Below are 19,825 nucleotides of genomic sequence, written 5' to 3'. Positions count from 1 at the left end.
TTAGGATTCTAAACAGTAGCTGACTCTGAGCTTAAGCCAGCATCCATCCCTCCTTAGAACCTTCTTGGAAAACAGATGAGTTTCAGGGTGAAATTTTCTTTGATTTACTTTCAAAATGCACCCATATCTACCTCCCACACCAGGTTCTTCTGTACAATTTACATAAAAGAACATTCTGTGCCGATTCCTTGAGATGCTTGCAGATCTTATGTTCTGTGCACCTTTTTTCTTTCCCTTGCAATAATCATATTGAAAGAGTCTTTTTTCACTAAATTTAGATGTAAAAGTAAAGTCTGGGTTCAACTTTGAGGTTACTTAAGAGCTATTTAGGAGATCATCATGGATTACAGATTGCTATTACTGTGTGGGTGTGGGAGGAGATAATTGTTCATCCTTATGATTTACTATATAAAATGTGTGAGATTTTTTTTCTTTATCTGCTGACCAAGATAGTTTCTTGTTCCTTCAGAATGACAAAATTTTACAGCCATGTTTCTTCCCAACTTTATGTATCCACTCTCCCTTTTCATAAAGCATTTACTTTAGTGACTTATTTATTTATTTTTGGTTCACATTTTCCTGTTTCATTGTCTAGTAGAATTTATTATTTTTGATTTTTATTGTAGAGTTGATATACAGATGGATTATTGTTTCACGAATCAGGTAATAAGTAATGAGTACAATTCTTTTTGAATCATGTCTCTCCTCTTCTTTTGATCTCAGTCTTTCCTCCCATCCCTACCCACAAGATATCCAGTTCATTTTCCACATAGTGTCTATCGACTATCACTGCTGTATTTGTTCATCCTTGTTCTACCTTTTATGAAGCCTCCCTTACCCTCCCAAATACAAACAAACTAACAAATAATACAAAAATAAGAGAAACTGAAAACAGCAATAATGGCAACTAAAGAATATCCCTTGTTTCCTTTTCTTGGAGTTCATTTCATAGACTATTATTTTTGCATGATCATCTATCCACAACTATTGAGGCTTTGTCCACCACTCCTATGCATAGTCTCCTTTGGCCTCTGTATGTTAATAACTAAGGTTCTATATAATTTTCATGTCCCCAGTATACACTAAATATATAGTGTATAATATGTATATATACATTTGTTTATTTTAATAATTCAGTGTGTTTTCTTGTAGATTTATAGGCACATTTTAGTTACCAAAAATGGGGGAAACCATGCAACATGTATTTCTTGACTCTGGCTTAACTTCACTTAATATAATTTTTCCAAGTTTTCTATTTCCTTACAAATGTGACAATATAATTCTTTCTTATGGTTGAGTATAATTCCATTGTGTATAGATACTACAGTTTTTATTTTGATCCATTTGTCCACTGAGGGGCATCTGTATCGATTCTGTATTTTGACTATGGTAAACAATACTGGAATGAACATGGTTGTGCTGGTGGCTTCACTATGGCCTGTTTGTGTGCTGGGTTATTGGGAAGATCTATGCTTAATTTTTTTTTTTTTTGGTCATGGGGCTTGAACTCTGGGCCTGGGCGCAGTTCCTCAGCTCTTCAGCTCAAGGTTAGCACTCTACCACTTGAGCCACAGCACCACTTCTGGTCTTCCTGGTGGTTTATGGGAGATAAGAGTCTCACAGACTTTCCTGCTCGGGCTGGCTTTGAACCCTGATCCTCAGTTCTTAGCCTCCTGAGTAGCTAGTATTGCAGGTGTGAACCACCAGTGCCTGTTTTAATCTTTTTTTTAATATATATTTTTTATTGTAAAACTACTGTACAGAGGGGTTACAGGTACATGAGCAAGGTAATGAGTCCATTTCTTATCAAGCATTATTACCTCCTCCTTTGTTTTTCCCCTACCATCCTTCCTTCCTCAGCTCCCCAACTCCCCACCCCCCTCTCTGCAAAGTAGTAAAGTTCGTTTTCAACATAGTGTCTTGTACATCTTATTGTTACAATGGGTCATCCTTTATCCTTATTTCAGCATTTTGTTATTTCCCTTCCCCTCCCCAAATTAAAAAAAAAAGTATATACAAGATGCAGGATACCAGAAAAGAGGGTTATACCATGGGGGAAGTCTATGTTTAATCTTTTAAGGAACCTCCATACTGCTTTCTAGAGTGGTTGAACAAGTTTACATTCCTATCAACAGTATAAAAGGGTTCTCTTTTGACCATATCCGTTTCAGCATTTGTTACTGTTAGTTTTTCTGATAATGGCCATTCTAAATGGAGTGAGGTGAAATTTCATGGTATTATATCAACCTGAAGAGCTTCTGCATAGCAAACAAAAGACGTTGCTACCAAGATAAGTTGAAAGCCCACAGAATGGGAGAAAATCTTCACTAGCTCTACATCTTATATCTAAAATATACTTTAGAGCTCAAAAATTAAACCCCCAAAATATAAACCCTCAAAACCTCAACAACCCACTTAATAAATGGGCTTAGGAGAGATTTCTCAGAGGAAGAAAAAAAGAATAGCCAATAAACACACTGAAGAAGTATTCAACATCTCTGGCTATAAAAGAAATGCAAATCAATACTTTTATTTGTTTCTTCTTCTTCCTCCTCCTCCTCTTGTTGTTGTTGTTGTTGTTCTCCTCCCCCTTTTTCTCCTCCTTTTGCCAATCCTGAGCCTTGAACTCAAGACCTGGGCATTGTTCCTAAGCTTTGTTGTTGTTGTTGTTGTTGTTGTTGGTTGTGGGCTTGAAATCTGGGACTGAGTGCTGTCCTTGAGCTCTTGAGCCACAGTACCATTTCCAATTTTCTGGTTGTTTATTGGAGATAAGAGTCTCATGGACTTTCCTGCCTGGGCTGGCTTTGAACCATGATCCTCAGATCTCAGCCGCCTGAGTAACTATGATTATAGTGTGAGCCACTGGCTCCTGGCTCCTAAGCTTCTTTTGCTGAAGGATAGCACTCTACCACATGAGCTACAGTGCTACTTCCAGCTTTTTCTGAGTATTTTATTGGAAATAAGACTCTCCATCTCAGCCTCCTGAGTAGATAGGATTTGCAAGTATGAGCCACTAATGCCTGGCTTGTATATATTCTTTTTCTGCTAATTTCTCAAGAAAGAGGAGAACAATTAAAAAAATAGTCTGTAGAGTGAAGGGTTCTTGAAATGTTGAGAATATTTTGGTAGAATTGCCTATAATGATGTTAATAGGCAAATAATGATTCTAGAGTATAAATTTTAGCTTTAAAATTCTAGTAGTGTCCTCCCTCCCTGTCTCACACCATAGTTCTTTTCTCTGTTTTCCTTGTTTCCCTCTCTCCCTCCCACTAGTTAGTGATGTCTTTCTTAGAAACTTTTATATTTCCTTGAACTATATTTACCAAGAGGAAATGTGGCTCTCTCTTCCAGTCTCTGTGGTAATTGAGGGCTCTAAATTATAGACAACAAAATTGTCAAAATCACAATGACCAACTTTGCTCTAACACCTAGCAGGACTTTTCAACTAGCTCATTGAGCTCCTAAAGCCTCTCCTGTTCATTGCATTGGCAGAAGAGTTGAATTAATTCTCTTTCCTTTATTTTTATAGTCTTGATGCCTGTTGAAATAGTCTTGAGTAAAGATTTCTTGCCTGTCTAACTTCATCCAGTGTAATTTTTCTTTGACACTGTCAGTGTGGTCAATTTTATGTCACTATAGAGTGGATAAATTTGTTAATGCTTCCAATTTTTTTTAAAGTATTTATGGAGAAGGGAAAAAGAAAAATAGCGGGAGTATAATTTTGAAATACATTTTGCAATAGATGAATACAATCAAAATATATTGTTTGCAACCGTTAAAAAAGAACAATGAGAGAAGAGGAAAAGAGGAAAATGGAGAATGAGTGACTAAGATCCACTATAATACACTTAAAACCTGTGAAAATATAAGAATGAAACTTTTTTCTATAATTAACATAATTAAAATTAAAATAATTTTTGTTTTATATTGATAGAGGTTTTTCTATCATCACGACTGATTTATTTCTTTAAGAACAGTCACATCTTTTGAAATCCAACAGGTTGAATATTTCAGATTGTTCTATATACTTCTAGTACTATATTACATTTCTGGAAAATGGTTCTCTTTTCCTATTTTTTTAACATAAAATTGAGGCTTATATTTTTACTGTTTTTCATTATTCAAGGAGCTTCAGCTTCTTTATGTTTTCCTCTGTTGTGAGAAAATTGGAGGTGATAATATTTGATTTTATTTAGATCTATACACTAGATTTTAATGTAATTTGAGACAGTTGAAAATTACACTCCTGCCCCAACACTGACCATCTCTGGAACCTTTAGCTCTACATTGTGTTATTTAATCAGCACACTGTTCTTCTAACTGAAGTTGCTATCAGGATGTTTTCCTTATTTATCTGGGCATGCTTTTGCTTTTGAATCTTTTGAAATTTTTTTCTCTTTCTTTCTTTTTCTTTTTTTTTTCTTTTCTTTTTTTTTTTTTGTCAGTTATGGGGCTTGGATTCTGGGCCTGGGCACTGTCCCTGTGCTCTTTAGCTCAAGACGAGTGCTCTACCTCTTGAACACACTGCCACTTCCGGTTTTCTAGTGGTATATTGGAGATCAGAGTCTCATGGACCTTCCTGCCTGGGCTGGCTTTGAACTGTGATCCTCAGATCTCAACCTCTTGAGTAGCTAGGATTACAAGAGTGAGCCACGGGTGCCCAGCCTTGATATTTATTTATTTTTATGGACTTGTGACTATTTAGAAAAAAGAGTATACAAGAGGCTTACTTATTTATTTATTTTTGGATTGTTCAATGACTCAGTGATCTAGCTCTACTAACTAAAATCAGGTAATATTTGATTTACATTTTGATCACTCTGGGAAGTAATAATTCAGAGGCACTGAAAACCATCATAACAGTCAAGACTGCAGTGCTGACTTTGAAGTGTTTTAAAGCCTCCTGTTGTTCCTCTTCAGTGCCCCTAAGACCAAGGCTGTGATTGAATGATCTCAGGAATAACTTATAATGGAAACTGCTTGCTGCTATGCTTTATGTAATAATTCCCATGTCACAGAGGGAATGTAAACAAAAGTAATGTTTAGAACAAAATATGATCACAACAGACAATAAAATAGGCTTTAACAGGTTTGTAATGTTTTGAGGTATCTGAGGACAGTTCTCTTCAGCAAATATTTATTAACATTAACATATGCTAAGCACTGAAAACATACAAAATAAAGTAAACAGTGAGACAAATCAGCAAGAAGGGGATTCCTCAATCCAATACAGCAAGTTAAGTCTGATGATCTATATACAGAGCAGGGACTAAAGAAAGAAAAACAGCCAAGTAAATGTGTCCTGGCTCAGGAAGTGACTCCTGATATAAACAGAGTTTAAAACAGAGATCTGTCCACCAGACAAAATGGAGTGGGAGATTATTCAGGATAGAAGCAAGAGCATGTGCAACGCATGGAGTCCTGATACAGAGTGTCAAGGAATTGTGCATTTCTGGAAACGCACCTACTCACCCATCTCCATACAGATGCTGGCTGCTATGCTATTCTCATGAAGTCAAAGTGAGAAGATCAAGTGGCCAAAGGGGTTTTTAATCTTCCTTACGATTCAGACACTTCAAAGAAGTGGTTTCACCATGGCGGTGGTTGTTTAACTCTTATCCTCAGGCAACTTCTGTTTATTTAAATGATATGCTACAGGTTGAGTCAACTGTACACATCCTAGCCAACATTTGATTAGATCAGTTTTGGCTGTTCTGGGTAGAGAAGGTACAGTGCTATTTAACTGTGGTTTGAACTGATATTTTCATGAGGACTGATGATTTGGAGTGAGGTCTCCCAGGCTTGTATTTGCATTTGTAGAGTGTCCCTTTACTTTTTCATATACTGCTTGCTCTATCAGATTGGCTTTCAGAATTGGCTATCATTAGAATATCTTGAAGCCTCAATTTTCAAAGCTATGATTTAACTGTTATGGCTTGTCATCCCTGTCACAAAACACTCTTGAAAATTGCATGCACACTCAAACTTGAAAACCTACTACGCTAGTGCTCTCAAATTTCATTAGAATCATCTGGTACGTGAATTAAAATACAGATTGTTAGGATCTTCCTGGAGAGTTACTCATCCAATAAGGTTACTTTTTTTTTTGTAATATGATAAAGTTTTGCTAGTCCTGGGTCTATTATCTGAATTCCACTGTTTTAGGGAAAGTAAATGAGCAATCTGTTGAAAGACTTCCACAATTCATTCCAACCTTCATCTCTTAACTCTTCTATTCTCTCTCTCTAAACTGGCTTTGTAAACATTACATTCTTTTCAGGCTCCTTACTCTCTCTATGACAGTGAGACATAATAGTATCTCACAGTGTTCATGTAAGGATTAAAGAAGTGAGGGACTGCCTCTAACAAGATGCATTTTGCATAGCTCCTTTGTTCTTTTATTCTTTTAACATTTATTATTATTATTATCTTTTTTAAAAGATATTTTATTTATTTTTGCTTATGTGGTGCTGAGGAATTGAACCCAGGGCCTCAGGCATGCAAGGCAAACGCTTTACCACTGAGCCACCTTCCCAGCCCCTATTATTATTATCTTTAAGTAGTTGTACAAAGAAGTTCCCATTCTACAAAACAGAGTATGAATACAAGGTGTCTGACAACATTGTCACCCATCGCTCCTAACCCATCCCTTTTCTCACTTTTCCTTTCTTTTCTTTTTTTAAAATTGAGATTAGGTGATTACATAAATTTCACATATTTCACAGTATCGTGGAGTAGTGATACTTAAAGTCACAAACACATTTTAACCTTCACAAGGCAAATTGTCATTATCATGGTCTATAAAGTTTGTGAGTTCTATGAGTTTTGACAATACAATTATTTCTTCCACATCAAATGATGTTTACACTTCTTTCCTTTAGCTTAGTGTAAGCTATTCCCTCTTTCCCTCTCATTCCTCCCTACCCATCGCTGTCTTTGAGTTGCTTAGTTCTTTTTCTTCAATGTCCAATGCAGCTGATGGACCCCTTTGTTGTATGTTGTTCCATTTCCCACTTATTCTGTGTTCTCCTCCTGGCTTCCCTCCATTGCGTGTGTGTGTGTGTGTATACATCTATATATACATATATGTATAGATGTATACACACATGCAATATACATATATATGTATATATATGTATATATACACACACAGTATATATATATATATATATATATATATGTTCAAGAACATGGATTCATTTAGCAATAATACAACAAAATGAGTCGCTGTCCTTTGTTTCTCGAGTCCTTTTTACTTTCTCATATTTCCTTGCATTTTGGCTTTAGCATCCGCATGTCAGGGAGACCATGTGCTGTTTGTCTTTTTGCTCTTGGCTCACCTCACTCAAAATAATTTGCTCTAGTTCTATCCATTTCCCTGTAAATGCCATTAATTTGTCCTTTCTAATGGCTGCATAATATTCCATTGTTTATAGGTAACACAATTTTTGGATCCACTCATCAGGAGGGGGCATCTGGGTTGTTTCCATACCTTGGCTATTGTGGACAGTGCTGCAATAAACATGGAGGTACGTGTGTCTTTGTATACTGGTTCCTGTTGTTCAGGGTAGATGCCTAGGAGTGGTATGTCTAGGTCACAGGGGAAGTCTATATTTATCTTTCTGATGTACCTCCAAACTGCTTTCCAAAGTGGTTGTATTAGTGTACATTCCCATCAGCAATGCAGTAGGATTCCTCTTTCTCCGCATCCCATCCAGCATTTGTTGTTGGCTGAATTTAGGATGTGGGCCATTCTGATTGGGGTAAGGTGGTATCTCAGTGTTTTTTTTTTAAACTTTTTATTAATTCATGTAACTGTAACACCTCTGTACAGTGCTTTTACAATAAAAATGTATTTTAAGAAACATGACTAAATATAACAGTGTTGTTTTTATTTTCATTTCTTTTACAGCCAGGGATGATATACATTTCTTCATGTGTTTCTTTGCCCCTGGATTGGGAGAAGATCTTCACTAGTCAAACAATGGACAAGGGTCTCATAGCTAAAATATACCTAGAACTTAAAACATTAAATCCCTCAACAACAAATCCTCAAAGAAACAACTGCCCAATAAGTAAGTGGGCTAAAGACTTAAAAAGAAACTTCTCTGAAGAGGAAAGAAGGATGGCCAATAGGCACATGAAGAAATGCTCAACCTCCTTAGCCATAAAAGAAATGCAAATCAAAACAACATTGAGATTCCACTTCACCCCAGTTAGAATGGCTATAATCAAGAAATCTAATAACAACAGGTGTTGGGGGGATATGGACAGAAGGGAACCTTACTGCATTGTTGGTGGGAGTGTAAACTTGTTCAACCACTTTGGAAAGTAGTATGGAGGTTCCTCAAAAACTCCACATAGAGCTCCCCTATGACCCAGCAATCCCACTTTTGGGCATTTACCTGAATGATCACAAACAAGACCATACTAAAGCTACTAGCACAATATGTCTAGTGCAGCATTATTCACCATAGCTAAGATATAAAACCAACCCAGATGCCCCTCAGTAAATCAATGGATTAAGAAAACGTGGTTTGGTCGCCGAGGTGGAGGAACAGAGTTAGGGAGCATCATGTCCGCAGAAGTCCCTGAGGCGGCCTCAGCTGAGGAGCAGAAGGAAATGGAAGATAAATTGACTAGTCCAGAGAAAGCTGAAGAAGCAAAATTAAAAGCAAGATATCCTCCCCTGGGACAGAAGCCTGGGGGGTCAGATTTTCTAAGGAAACCATTACAGAAAGGGCAAGAATACTTTGATTCTGGAGATTACAACATGGCTAAAGCCAAGATGAAGATCAAGCAACTGCCCACTGCAGCTCCAGACAAGACAGAGGTCACTGGGAACCACATTCCCACTCCACAGGACCTTCCTCAGCAGAAACCATCCCGTCGCTAGCAAGCTGGCTGGCTGATTAAAAGAGCTGAACTGCATGAATCTTCTAATTCCCATTATTCCTCTTTAATATGTTACTTACCACTTCTGTTTTTTTTTTCATTCACTAAGTCTTTTGAGACTGACAGCTTTGCCAGTAGCGGTAGTGTGTGCTGCTATTGTAAGGGCCTGTTCTTGTATAGAGGTTTTGATTAGCTTAACAGTGCACTGATGAGAAGGACATGTTAGAACAACATAAGCAATCTACTTCAAAATAATTGTGTATATTACCTAACTTCTAATGTAGGGCTGGTTCCAACAACTAACAAAGCAAGTTGTACCATTTTAATGTTCTGATGTTCTTTCTCCATCTTAATTATATCTTCATATGCTAACTCCTGTTTAATATGACCTCTGTTGTTTTGATTTCTTTTGTATTTCCTTCTGGATTTTGTAAAATGGAAGTTTAAGACCACAAGTTGGAAGAAAAGTCACATACCCAAACACAAGTTAATGAGGCTCCAAAAGATTGGAATAACTGTGTTTAATGGCCTTCAACCTGTCTCGGCGTTCACAGTAGAATCTCCCTTGGGCAATATTTGTCCATTCCAGTATAACTTGTGTGGCGTCAGTGCTTAGCAGTGTTGCTGAAGCTTGTTCCCCCTTTTTTGTGGCATTATGGCCCTTTCATGGTGGAAGATGTGAATGAAGCGTGCATGTGCAGTGACGGTGTTGTAATCACTTTTGTGCCCTTTTTGTAGATACAAGTTTTGCAAACCTTTCACAAATGTCTGTGTTAATTTCACATATTGGAAAGTAGATAATGTGCCAACCAGAAGAACAAGAGTTCCCTTAAAAAAACAAAACTATGTCCTTACAGCTTTTGTATAATAAAAATAGTTTACAATTTGGGGCTTATAGAATATCAAACTGAAATCTTGGCTCACGCTGCCATAGAATTAAAGCTTTTTCATTTGCTACGAACATCCACGACTTTCAGTGGCTTTGTGCAAATGTGGTATATTGCTTAGGCATATCTTTTGTCTTGTGCAGAATGAATCATTTTGAAAATTACAATTCATATAATTTATATAAACGTTCTAAATGTAAGCTTGTTACTTCCACACTCAACTTTAGGGACACTGAAGGACTTGTATATTATGCCACCTCACCCCACCCCCATCTCCCTGTTTTCTTTACTCTTTGGCTATTGGCTGTTTGGTTTTATATGAAAGCATAAGTGGACATTGGCTTTTATAACAATAATGATGTTTTCTAACTTCTCAGTTAGCCACTCTTAATCCCTCATTGCTAATATTTGACAGTTATTTAAATAAAAGGGATTTTTTTTTTTTTTGCAATGTTGGGTTTCAAGCTCAGTACCATCCACCTGCTAGGCAAAGCACTCTATCACTGAGCTATAGCCTCAGTTCTATAGGAACTTTACAGTGAAGTACAGTTGCAAAGATGTACAGGAAGCCATCAAGAGAAGCATTCTAAGAGAATTTAGGTAGGCCTGTGACAATTAATTTACATGGTAGATAAAATTCATGTTAAATCATATTGGTAATTGCTTCTGTCAATGTCATTTCAACAAAATACCAATTTACTTTTATTTGTGGTTTCTCTAGTGAGAACTGTACAAGGCTTTGTTGGGACAAATTCTCTCAGCACTCTTCTCCCAGGTTTGGTGCTGTAGCTTAATAAGGGTTCGCAGCCTGGATGATGAGTGTTTTTCTCTTCGTTTGAACTTGCACATGCCCACGACCTCCTTCCTCCCAATATGGGATCCAGAAATCTTTCCTAGGTCCTCCATTTGTATAACCTGCTTTCCCATGATCCCACACAACAGTAGATAGGTAGATAGTGCATTGAACTAAGCACCTGTGCTCAAAGTCTGGTTGTCCTGTTCCAACCACTCATTCATAATTCTATGGTTTAGTTATATTTGTAATAAATGAGCAAGTAGATTTAAAAAAAAGAAAAATGCGGTTTATATATACAATGGAATCCTATGCCTCCATCAGAAAGAATGACACCACCCCATTTGTTAGGAAATGGAAAGACTTGGAAAAAATTATATTAAGTGAAGTAAGCCAGGCCCAAAGAAACATAGGTGCCATGGTTTCCCTTATTTGCAATAACTAGTATGTGTCTAGGACAAGCAAGAGGTCAAAAGCTATGTACATATGATCACATAAGTTGATGCTAAGTGAAATGAACCCCAATATAGGGGCACAAGAGGTTTTTTCTTTGTCACTGTTGTTTTTAATGTACTATGTGATTTTTTTTGTTTCTTTTGTATGTTCTTCCTCCATAGTATAACCCCTGTTGTCACTGTATTTGATTTCTGTGCCCTGAAATTTTTTTATCAGTCATGGGGCTTGAACTCGGGACCTAGACACTGTCCCTCAGCTCTTCAGCTCAAGGCTAGTGCTCTACAACCTGAGCCACAGCACTACTTCCAGTTTTCTGAATTGTTTATTGGAGATGAGTCTCACAGACTTTCCTGCCCACGTTGGCTTTGAACCACAATCCTTTGATCTCAGCCTCCTGAGTAGCTAGGATTACAGGCACAGACTACTGGTGCCCAGCTTGCCCTGTATCTTGTATACACATTTTTTCTAATTTGGGGAGGGGAAGGGAAATAACAAAATGCTGAAACAAGGATATAGGTTGGCCCATTGTAACAATGTGACGTACAAGACACTATGTAGAAAACCAATTTTACAACTTGGGAAGGGGGAGGAGTCTGGGATTTGGGGAGTGAAAGGATAGTAGGGGAAAAGGATGGGGGTAACAATGGGTGATAGGAACTGTACTCATTACCTTACTCGTGCAACTGTAACCCCTCTGTACAGTATCTTTACAATAAAAACTAGGAAAAAAGAAGAGTTCTTGCCATTTTAATGAATACATGGCTGGATGACTAAAGAAAATAAAATACATAAGGGTTTTCACTGTTTAAAAACAGTCAAATTTGTGGTCAGATCACATGAGGGAAAATCTATGCTAAAAAGTAGAGATGAAACCCACATATCATCACAAGCTATAGTCTGAATATCTTTTTAAAAAGCTGAAGGGGCTTAAATTCTTTCTGAATTGAACAAACCAGCAACTATTAAATCAAAGACAAACTCAACAAGATGAAATCAAAGTATGAAGTTTCTCAGAAGATTATATTAGTTTCCTGAAGGCTTTCTTATCAAATAAAAAGTACTTTTTAAATAAACTCTAGGCTGATTAAGGACACAAGTTCCACATTAAAAAAACTTACGTAATGTTATATTGAAAGCTTCACTTACAAAATGAGCTAATCCTGAAATCAATATATTAACTGTAGTTGGAGGTAATGCCTTGGGAGCTCATTAGAATTAGATCAGCACATGAGATTGGGATCCCCTATATGGTAACACCAGCTTTATAAACTGAGGACAAGAAACCTGAGCTACTCAGGGTGCTGGTGGCTTATGCCTATTATCCTAGCTACTCAAGAGGCTGAGATTTGTGGATCACAGTTCAAAGCCAGCCAGGAGAGAAAAGTCTTGGAGACTCTTATCTCTCAGTTAACTGCCAGAAAACCGGAAATGGATCTGTGGCTCAAAGTAGGGTGCTAGCCTTGAGCAAAAAGAGCTCAGGGACAGTGCCTGGGCCCTGAGTTTGAGCCCCAGGACTGACTAAATAAAAAAAAAAAGCAAGAAAAGAAAAAAAAGTGGAAGAAAGCTGACAGCAGGCTTGTTCTGTCTCTCCACCATGTTATAATGCAGAGAAGTTCCTCACCAGTTGCTGAGAAGATGCTTGCACCATGCTTTCAAACTTTCCAGTCCCTAGAACCAGGAGCCGAATATACTTTGTTTCTTTATAACTTAAGCAGTCTGCCATGTTTTCTTATAGAAACAGAAATATACTAAGACAAATGAGTCTTATTACAATGATCTTGCTTTTTTATGTCAGTTTTTTTTGTTAAGTGGTCGATGCAGTATCTTTGTTATACTTTAACAAAATTTCTATAGGAAGCATTTCAGTAGAGAACTCCTATCAAGTGGGAAGACCTGGGTTTGAACTCTAATACCACAAACAACAACCACGACAACCAATCCATTATGGTGAATATTATATTACATTTTCACAGATAATATTATAAAAAATGAAAATAGTTTGTTCCAGGCAGTATTCAATCTTTTGTCTATGTAGAGTTGCCAGGTAAAATGTAGTAGGAAGCCAGTTGAATTTTAATTTCAGAGACGTAAAATTATTTTTGTAATAATTACATCTCATAATATATAAAATGTGATTATATTAAAATTATTCAATGTCCTTCTGAAGTTCAAATTGAAACGACTATCCTGTATTTTATTTTCTATATACAGAAATGCTATTTCTGTCTTTCTCTAAAAGCATTTGCATCAGACAACTGGTGTGAAATGCATTCTAATTCTCTCTTGCATGCGAGTATTTCCCAATTTAATTACAATATGAGCTAGAAAAATTTGCATAATACCAGGTTCCTTCCTGCTCTGGCGTCTACCTTACTGCTCTCTATACTCAGATGCTCATCAAATGCCAGGGCCTGCTGCCAGGGGTTGAATGGTTGAATGGTTGAATGGCGTGTGCCACATGGATGAGATGGGGTGTGCAGATGAGAACTGGAGGTCAGTTCAGACAGTGGCAGAATATGGAACATGCAGGGTTTTGTAAGTCACTTCCAGGTCTGGTTTTCATTCTGAGAGAGGGAGGCAGTTATGGGAGTTTTAATGAGAATGACATGGCCTGGTTTAAGCTTTATAGGACCAAAGTGGCAGCACTTTAGAGAAAGCCCTATAGAGGTTTAAGAGCAGAGGTAGAGTGTTATTTAAAAAATATTCAGGTTGCTGGATGCTGATGCTCATGCCTGCAATCCTAGCTACTCAGAGGCTGAGATCTGAGGACTGTGATTAAAAGCCAGCCTTGGTAGGAAAGTCTGTGAGACACTTACCTTTAATTAACTGGCAAAAAGCCAGAAATGGAGCTATGGGTCAAGTGGTAGAGCACTAGCCTTGAACAAAAAGAACTTAGGGACAGTGCCCAGGCCCTGAGTTCAAACCCCAGGACCAGTACCAACACACACAAAATTCAGACATTAATGGAAAAGGCTGGCTGGCAGGATTGCTTGCTTCCTTCCTTCCTTCTCCCCCCTCTTTTTCTCCTTCTTTTCTCTTTCTCTTATACTTTCTTTCTTCTTCTATTTCTTCTCTTCCTCTTGTTCTTCTCTCCCTTACTTATGCTGGTACTGGCACTTGCATTCATTGTCATACTCTTTTTGCTGAAGGCTGTCACTCTACTGCTTGAGACACACTTACACTCTTGGAAATTTGCAGGTTCATTGGAGATAAATGTCTCATTGGAACAAAAAAGAAAAAAAAGTCTCATTGGCCTTTCTGCCTGGGCTGACTTTAAATCATGACTCTCAACTCTTAGCTTCCTGAGTATTAGAATGATGGATATGACCCATAGCACCCAGTGGTTGTTTTTCTTAATGGCCGACTTCATATTTTAGGCTTTGAGCTGTGTTATTCTAATATGAAGCCAATACCTGAGACAGCCCCTTCCCCAAGAAATAACTAGGGGAGAGGTATGATGAGTAGCTAGGTAGTACAGCTATTAAAGGGTTGATATAAAGTTAGTATTTTTATCATGAAAGATGTATAGTACTCACTCAGTTTGTATTGCCTAAAATATTTCTACTATGAATTGTTACTAGATAATGCCTGTTTGATTGTGTGGAGACATTAAAAACAAAAGTCATTACGAGTAGAATTTAAAAGGGCTAAAATCTCCTTAATCTGTATACGTGTTTTGTCTGTGCATCGTTTCCTTTCAGAATGAATGGTATAACTCTATAGTTTCATACTTCTTTCTAATAACAGTTCAGATTCCTGGGCTAGTTCCTCAGATGGTCTGTGTTGACATTTTCAGAAAGCATACAAGATAATCAAAATAAGTTGACCAAGAGAATTTTGCTCTAGGAAACACTGGATTATCCTTCCCAAAGCTCCATAATATACTTGACAACCATCTCACATTCTAGAGTTTACATAGGAGCCTCTTTCAAAAGCAGAAAAGTTTGTTTTTCTGTTGAGATAGCAGTATATGTAAGCACTTACTTTTCAATATTTTTTCCATTATGGCAGAGACTGCTACTACTTTGGATTGTGTTATTTAATTTCAATAAGAGGACAGATTTGATGGACGTGAGTAAAGAGAATAAATGAGTTTAAATGCAAATGTGTTACTTGTGAAGTTGCTAGTAATAAAAAAAATCTTTATCTACCTGTCTACTACCATCTAGTGCATTTTGTACTTTTAACACATTTCATTAAATGATCTGATGACATTCCTTAACAATATCAATGCTGTTTCTTTAATTTGAATGTTTTTTTCAGATAAAATAATAATCTAACTTCTACTAAGAAGTTTTTATTGTCCATGCTAGTTCTGGGTAATTCTTATCTATAAGTTATACCTACCTCTTTATTCTTCCTCTAAGTACACTGTTTTACATTGTTGGTTCAGGCATTTTATTTTCAGAGCTCATATCCTTTCAAGGAAATAAAATATAATTTTTGTTTTTTATTCTCATAGTTCCAGTCCCAGTGCCATTCTGTTAGTGACCCACTGATAAATCTTTGCTAACTGATTTATTAAAAATAGTGTAACAGGTACTTCAAAACTGCTTTTGCTGAAAAAAAAAACAATGGCTTTTTACCTGGGTCTGGAGTTTGAGACAAGGGCCTAAAACTTTGGTTCAGTAGGAATGTAGTAATGGTTTGACAGTATATGCATAGTATATAAATGTAGAAAGATCATTTTCAATTAATTCACATCTTGATTTCTATGCACGCATATAAAATGTAGGTATAAATGTTTTTTTTTTAGCCTCACTGTCCTTCTTACAAGGAAGTTTGAGCCTGTCTCTTACACATGAAGAGAGTCTGTGGTGTCTCTGTAATATCCTAAGCTACTTGAGATAAACAATTTTCTCACACATTTCACTCAAAAAACCTTTTTAGCTTTTGTTGCATGTTTTGTAACACCTGGATTATGTATAATAGATTTCAAAAGTCAATTTCTCTAAGTGGATATTTAGAATTAGATGTATATGAACAGTAGGTATGCTCCTGTCTAGAGTTTTTCACTGGGTCACAAGGAGCCTACCACTTACAGTGGCCTGATATGTCATTTTGTTGGATTTCAGTTAATTCAGTTCCAATTTTTGCTCCCTTTCCATCCTCTTGGAACGCTTTGAGCTACCAACTAGACTCTTCTTGGCATGTGGAATCAGCAACTCTCAGTATAGGATATGGGATAATTACTTCAGTAAGTTCTCAAGTTGGAGGGGCTTAGGAGACTTCAAAATTTGCAAATACTACTGTTAATCCTGGGTCATTAACCTAAATTAGTTATGAACACTATCAATTTGTATACAGTTAACAAAGTAGGAATCTTATATGTTTTACATCTTAGTTTCCTCAAATGTTTTCATTTTCTTTGAATCTGGGGTCCTGACTGACCAGGCCTTCTCATACTCATGACATAATTTGTGCTTGGCCTTCTTCAAATCCCTGTCCGCAAAGCTTTAGAATTACAATGGTTGTAGTGGAAGAATTTTCATATGTAAATACATCTACAAAACAGTGCTACTAGATTGGACAAATGGGATTGTATGAAATTGCAGAGCTTCTGCATGGCAAAGGACATAGCTAGCAAGATCAATAGAAAGCCCTCAGATTGGGAGAAGAACTTCACTAGTCATACAACAGACAAGGGTCCCATATCTAAAATATACCTGGAACTCAAAAAATTAAATCCCCCAACAACAAATCCTCAAAGAAACAACTGCCTAATAAATAAGTGGGCTAAAGACTTAAAGAGAAACTTCTCTGAAGAGGAAAGAAGGATGACCAATAGACACATGAAGAAATGCTCAACCTCTCTAGCCATAAAAGAAATGCAAATCAAAACAACATTGAGATACCACCTCACCTCAGTTAGAATGGCTATAATCAAGAACTCTAATAACAAGAGATGCTGGAGGAGATGTGGACAGAAGGGAACCTTACTGCATTGTTGGTGGGAGTGTAAACTTGTTCAACCGCTTTGGAAAGTAGTATGGAGGTTTCTGAATAGACTCCACATAGAGCTCCCCTATGACCCAGCAATCCCACTTTTGGGCATTTACCCAAATGATCACAAACAAGACCACACTAAAGCTACCAGCACAACTATGTTTATTGCAGCATTATTTACTATAGCTAAGATATGGAACCAACCCAGATGCCCCTCAGATGAGTGGATCAAGAAAATGTGGTATATATACACAATGGAATTCTATGCCTCCATCAGAAAGAATGACATTGCCCCATTTGTTAGGAAATGGAAAGACTTGGAAAAAATTATATTAAGTGAAGTAAGCCAGGCTCAAAGAAACATAGGTCCTATGGTTTCCCTTATTTGCAATAACTAGTATATGTCGGAGTCAAGCAGAAAAGGCCAGTTAAGTTGATGTTAGGGAAATGAACCCTAAGATATGTATTTAAATGTTTTTTTCTTTCATGGGATTGTTTCTAACACATTTATAAGATTATTTCTTTGTTGCTTTGTATGTCCCTCCCCCACGGTATAACGCCTGCTTTCACTGTATTTGTTGTTGGTATAATTTGTGGAGGAAGGGGAAAAAACAAATCGTTTAACTAAGGATACAGGTGGACCCATTGCAACAATGAGATGTACAAGTTGTTATGTTGAAAACGAACTTTACAACTTTGGTGGGGGGGGAGGAGAGTTGGGTGGGGGGGGTGGGGACAGGATGGGATGGGAAGGGGAAACAAAGGAGGCGGCAATAATGCTTGATAAGAAATGTACTCATTATCTTGCCCATGTAATTGTAACCCCTCTGTACAGTATTTTCACAATAAAAATCAATAAATTAATTAAAAAAAGAGTGCTACTTTCCTTTCCCTTTAGTATTTCAGACTTCCCCTCTTTCTCTCCATCAAGTTTTATCTTCGCACTGGCATCTTTTACCTATCATCATTACACCTTATATTCATATACTTGGGGATTTAATGAAGATAATTATAGAATTTTTTAAAAGGGAATAGGGACTTCTCTTTACGTCCCTTTTCTGAGAGAGCTCCACTAGTTTCTTTTGTAGTTTTCTATTCACTTCCAAATAAACTCACTCTGCTAACCGTATAAAAAAGAGGAGGGAATGCATGTGGTTATCTGATCTCTCTATCATCATCATCATCATCATGTGTATATATATATATATAATATTTTTATTGTAGAAATACTGTACAGAGGGGTTACAGTTACATGAGTAAGGTAATGAGTACATTTCCTATTGAGCATTCTTACCTCTTCCTTTGTTTTTCCCCTACCATCCCTTCCCTCCCCAGCTCCCCAGTTCCTCCCTCCCCCCTCCAAGGTGTAAAGTTCATTTTCAACATAGTGTCTTATACTCTCATTGTTACAATGGGTCAACCTGTATACTTATTTCAGCATTTTATTATTTCCCTTCCACTCCCCAAATTAGAGAAATGTATATACAAGATGCAGGGCACCAACATCAAACACAGTGAAAACAGGGGTTATACCTTGGGGAAGAACATACAAAAGAAACAAAAAAAATCACATAGTACATTTAAAATACATTAAAAACAATAGCAAGCAAGAAATACAAACAGTTGTATCCATATCCTAGGGTTCATTTCACTTAAATCATCTTACTTGATTTGTCATATGTACATAGCTTTTGAACATTTTTACTTGTCCTAGACTTATACTGTTTTGTTTTTGCTGGTCTGGGAGTTTGAACTCTGGCTGGGAGCTCTCCCTAAGTTTTTGAGCTAAAGGTGAGCACTCTACCAATTCAGCCACAGCTCTACTGCTGGCTTTTTATAGTTAGTTGAGGATAAAACTCTCATGGACTTTCCTTCTAGGGCTGGCTTGGAACCATGATCCTCAGATCTCAGCCTCCTGAGGAGTTTGGACTATAGGCAGGAACAACTATCACTTGGCTTACTTTTAGAAAGATCGTTACACTTCTGGTAAATTTGGGTTGAGTATGACAAAAACATGAATCAAGAAACTGATTGGAAATTATTGAAGAGTTTGAAAAGAAAAGTTGATGGCTTATGTCAGGGTATTTGTAGTAATGTAACTAGTTTTGGGCTATGGCTTTAAGGTAGAACAGAGGCTCAAAATAACTCTATGCTTTTGGTTCTAATAACTAAGTGGATAGTGATGCTATAGACAGAATGGAAAAGTGTGGGAAAAAATAAGATAGCTAGGGAAAAAATCCAAGAATGTTTCTAGCCATGCTAAGTTTCAGATATTCATTGAAGATCTTTATGGCCATAGGCAGCTGAGTATTTGATCTGAGAGTTACAGGAAAAGTTTAGGAATAGAAATGTAGATTTAGCCACCTCTAGTGTATTGGGAATATTTGAAGCTACATTATTTGACAAGATCACCTTGGGAAAGAATGTAGAAAGAGAAGGTGGCTTATGATATAGTCCTGAGTTACTCTGCTAATTTAAAGTGGTAGCATGGAGGGAATAATACTAGCACAGAAACTGAGAATGAGCAATTGGTAGATTAAGAAAGTCTCTGAAAAGAAGAGAGGGACTCTTTATGTAAAATCTTGCTGAGAAGTAAATTAAAGTAAGGACAGAGAGGTAACCTTGGAGATGGCAACATAAAATCTTGGAAAACCAATCCCAGTAGAATATTGAAACACATCAGATTGGAAAGAGCTGAATAAATTAGAATGTTAAATTAAAATCCTGTCAAAGGATAACCTGAGAAATTTGTTTTTAGTTCATTTTAGTCTTTGATCAGTAGAATCCAAAATTCATTATAATCCTAAAATATATATTATTTACTAACACCGTAGGGGTATTTTTAAAA

General features: G+C 36.9%; 1 protein-coding gene and 1 pseudogene across 6 annotated transcripts in view; one reads left to right on the top strand and one right to left on the bottom strand.

Annotated features, from left to right (window-relative positions):
• Positions 1-19,825, bottom strand: part of Ralyl (RALY RNA binding protein like) — a 698,968-nt gene that overhangs the window by 53,088 nt on the left and 626,055 nt on the right. The gene's annotated exons all lie outside the window — the stretch shown is intronic.
• Positions 8,569-8,896, top strand: LOC138806277 (cAMP-regulated phosphoprotein 19 pseudogene; annotated as a pseudogene).

The sequence above is a fragment of the Dipodomys merriami genome, unplaced genomic scaffold (assembly GCF_024711535.1).
Source record: "Dipodomys merriami isolate MVZ:Mamm:240054 unplaced genomic scaffold, mDipMer1.0.p SCAF_4, whole genome shotgun sequence".
Lineage (NCBI taxonomy): Eukaryota > Metazoa > Chordata > Mammalia > Rodentia > Heteromyidae > Dipodomys > Dipodomys merriami.
The sequence above is the reverse complement of the archived record's forward strand: the minus strand, read 5'-3'. Positions and strand labels throughout refer to the sequence as shown.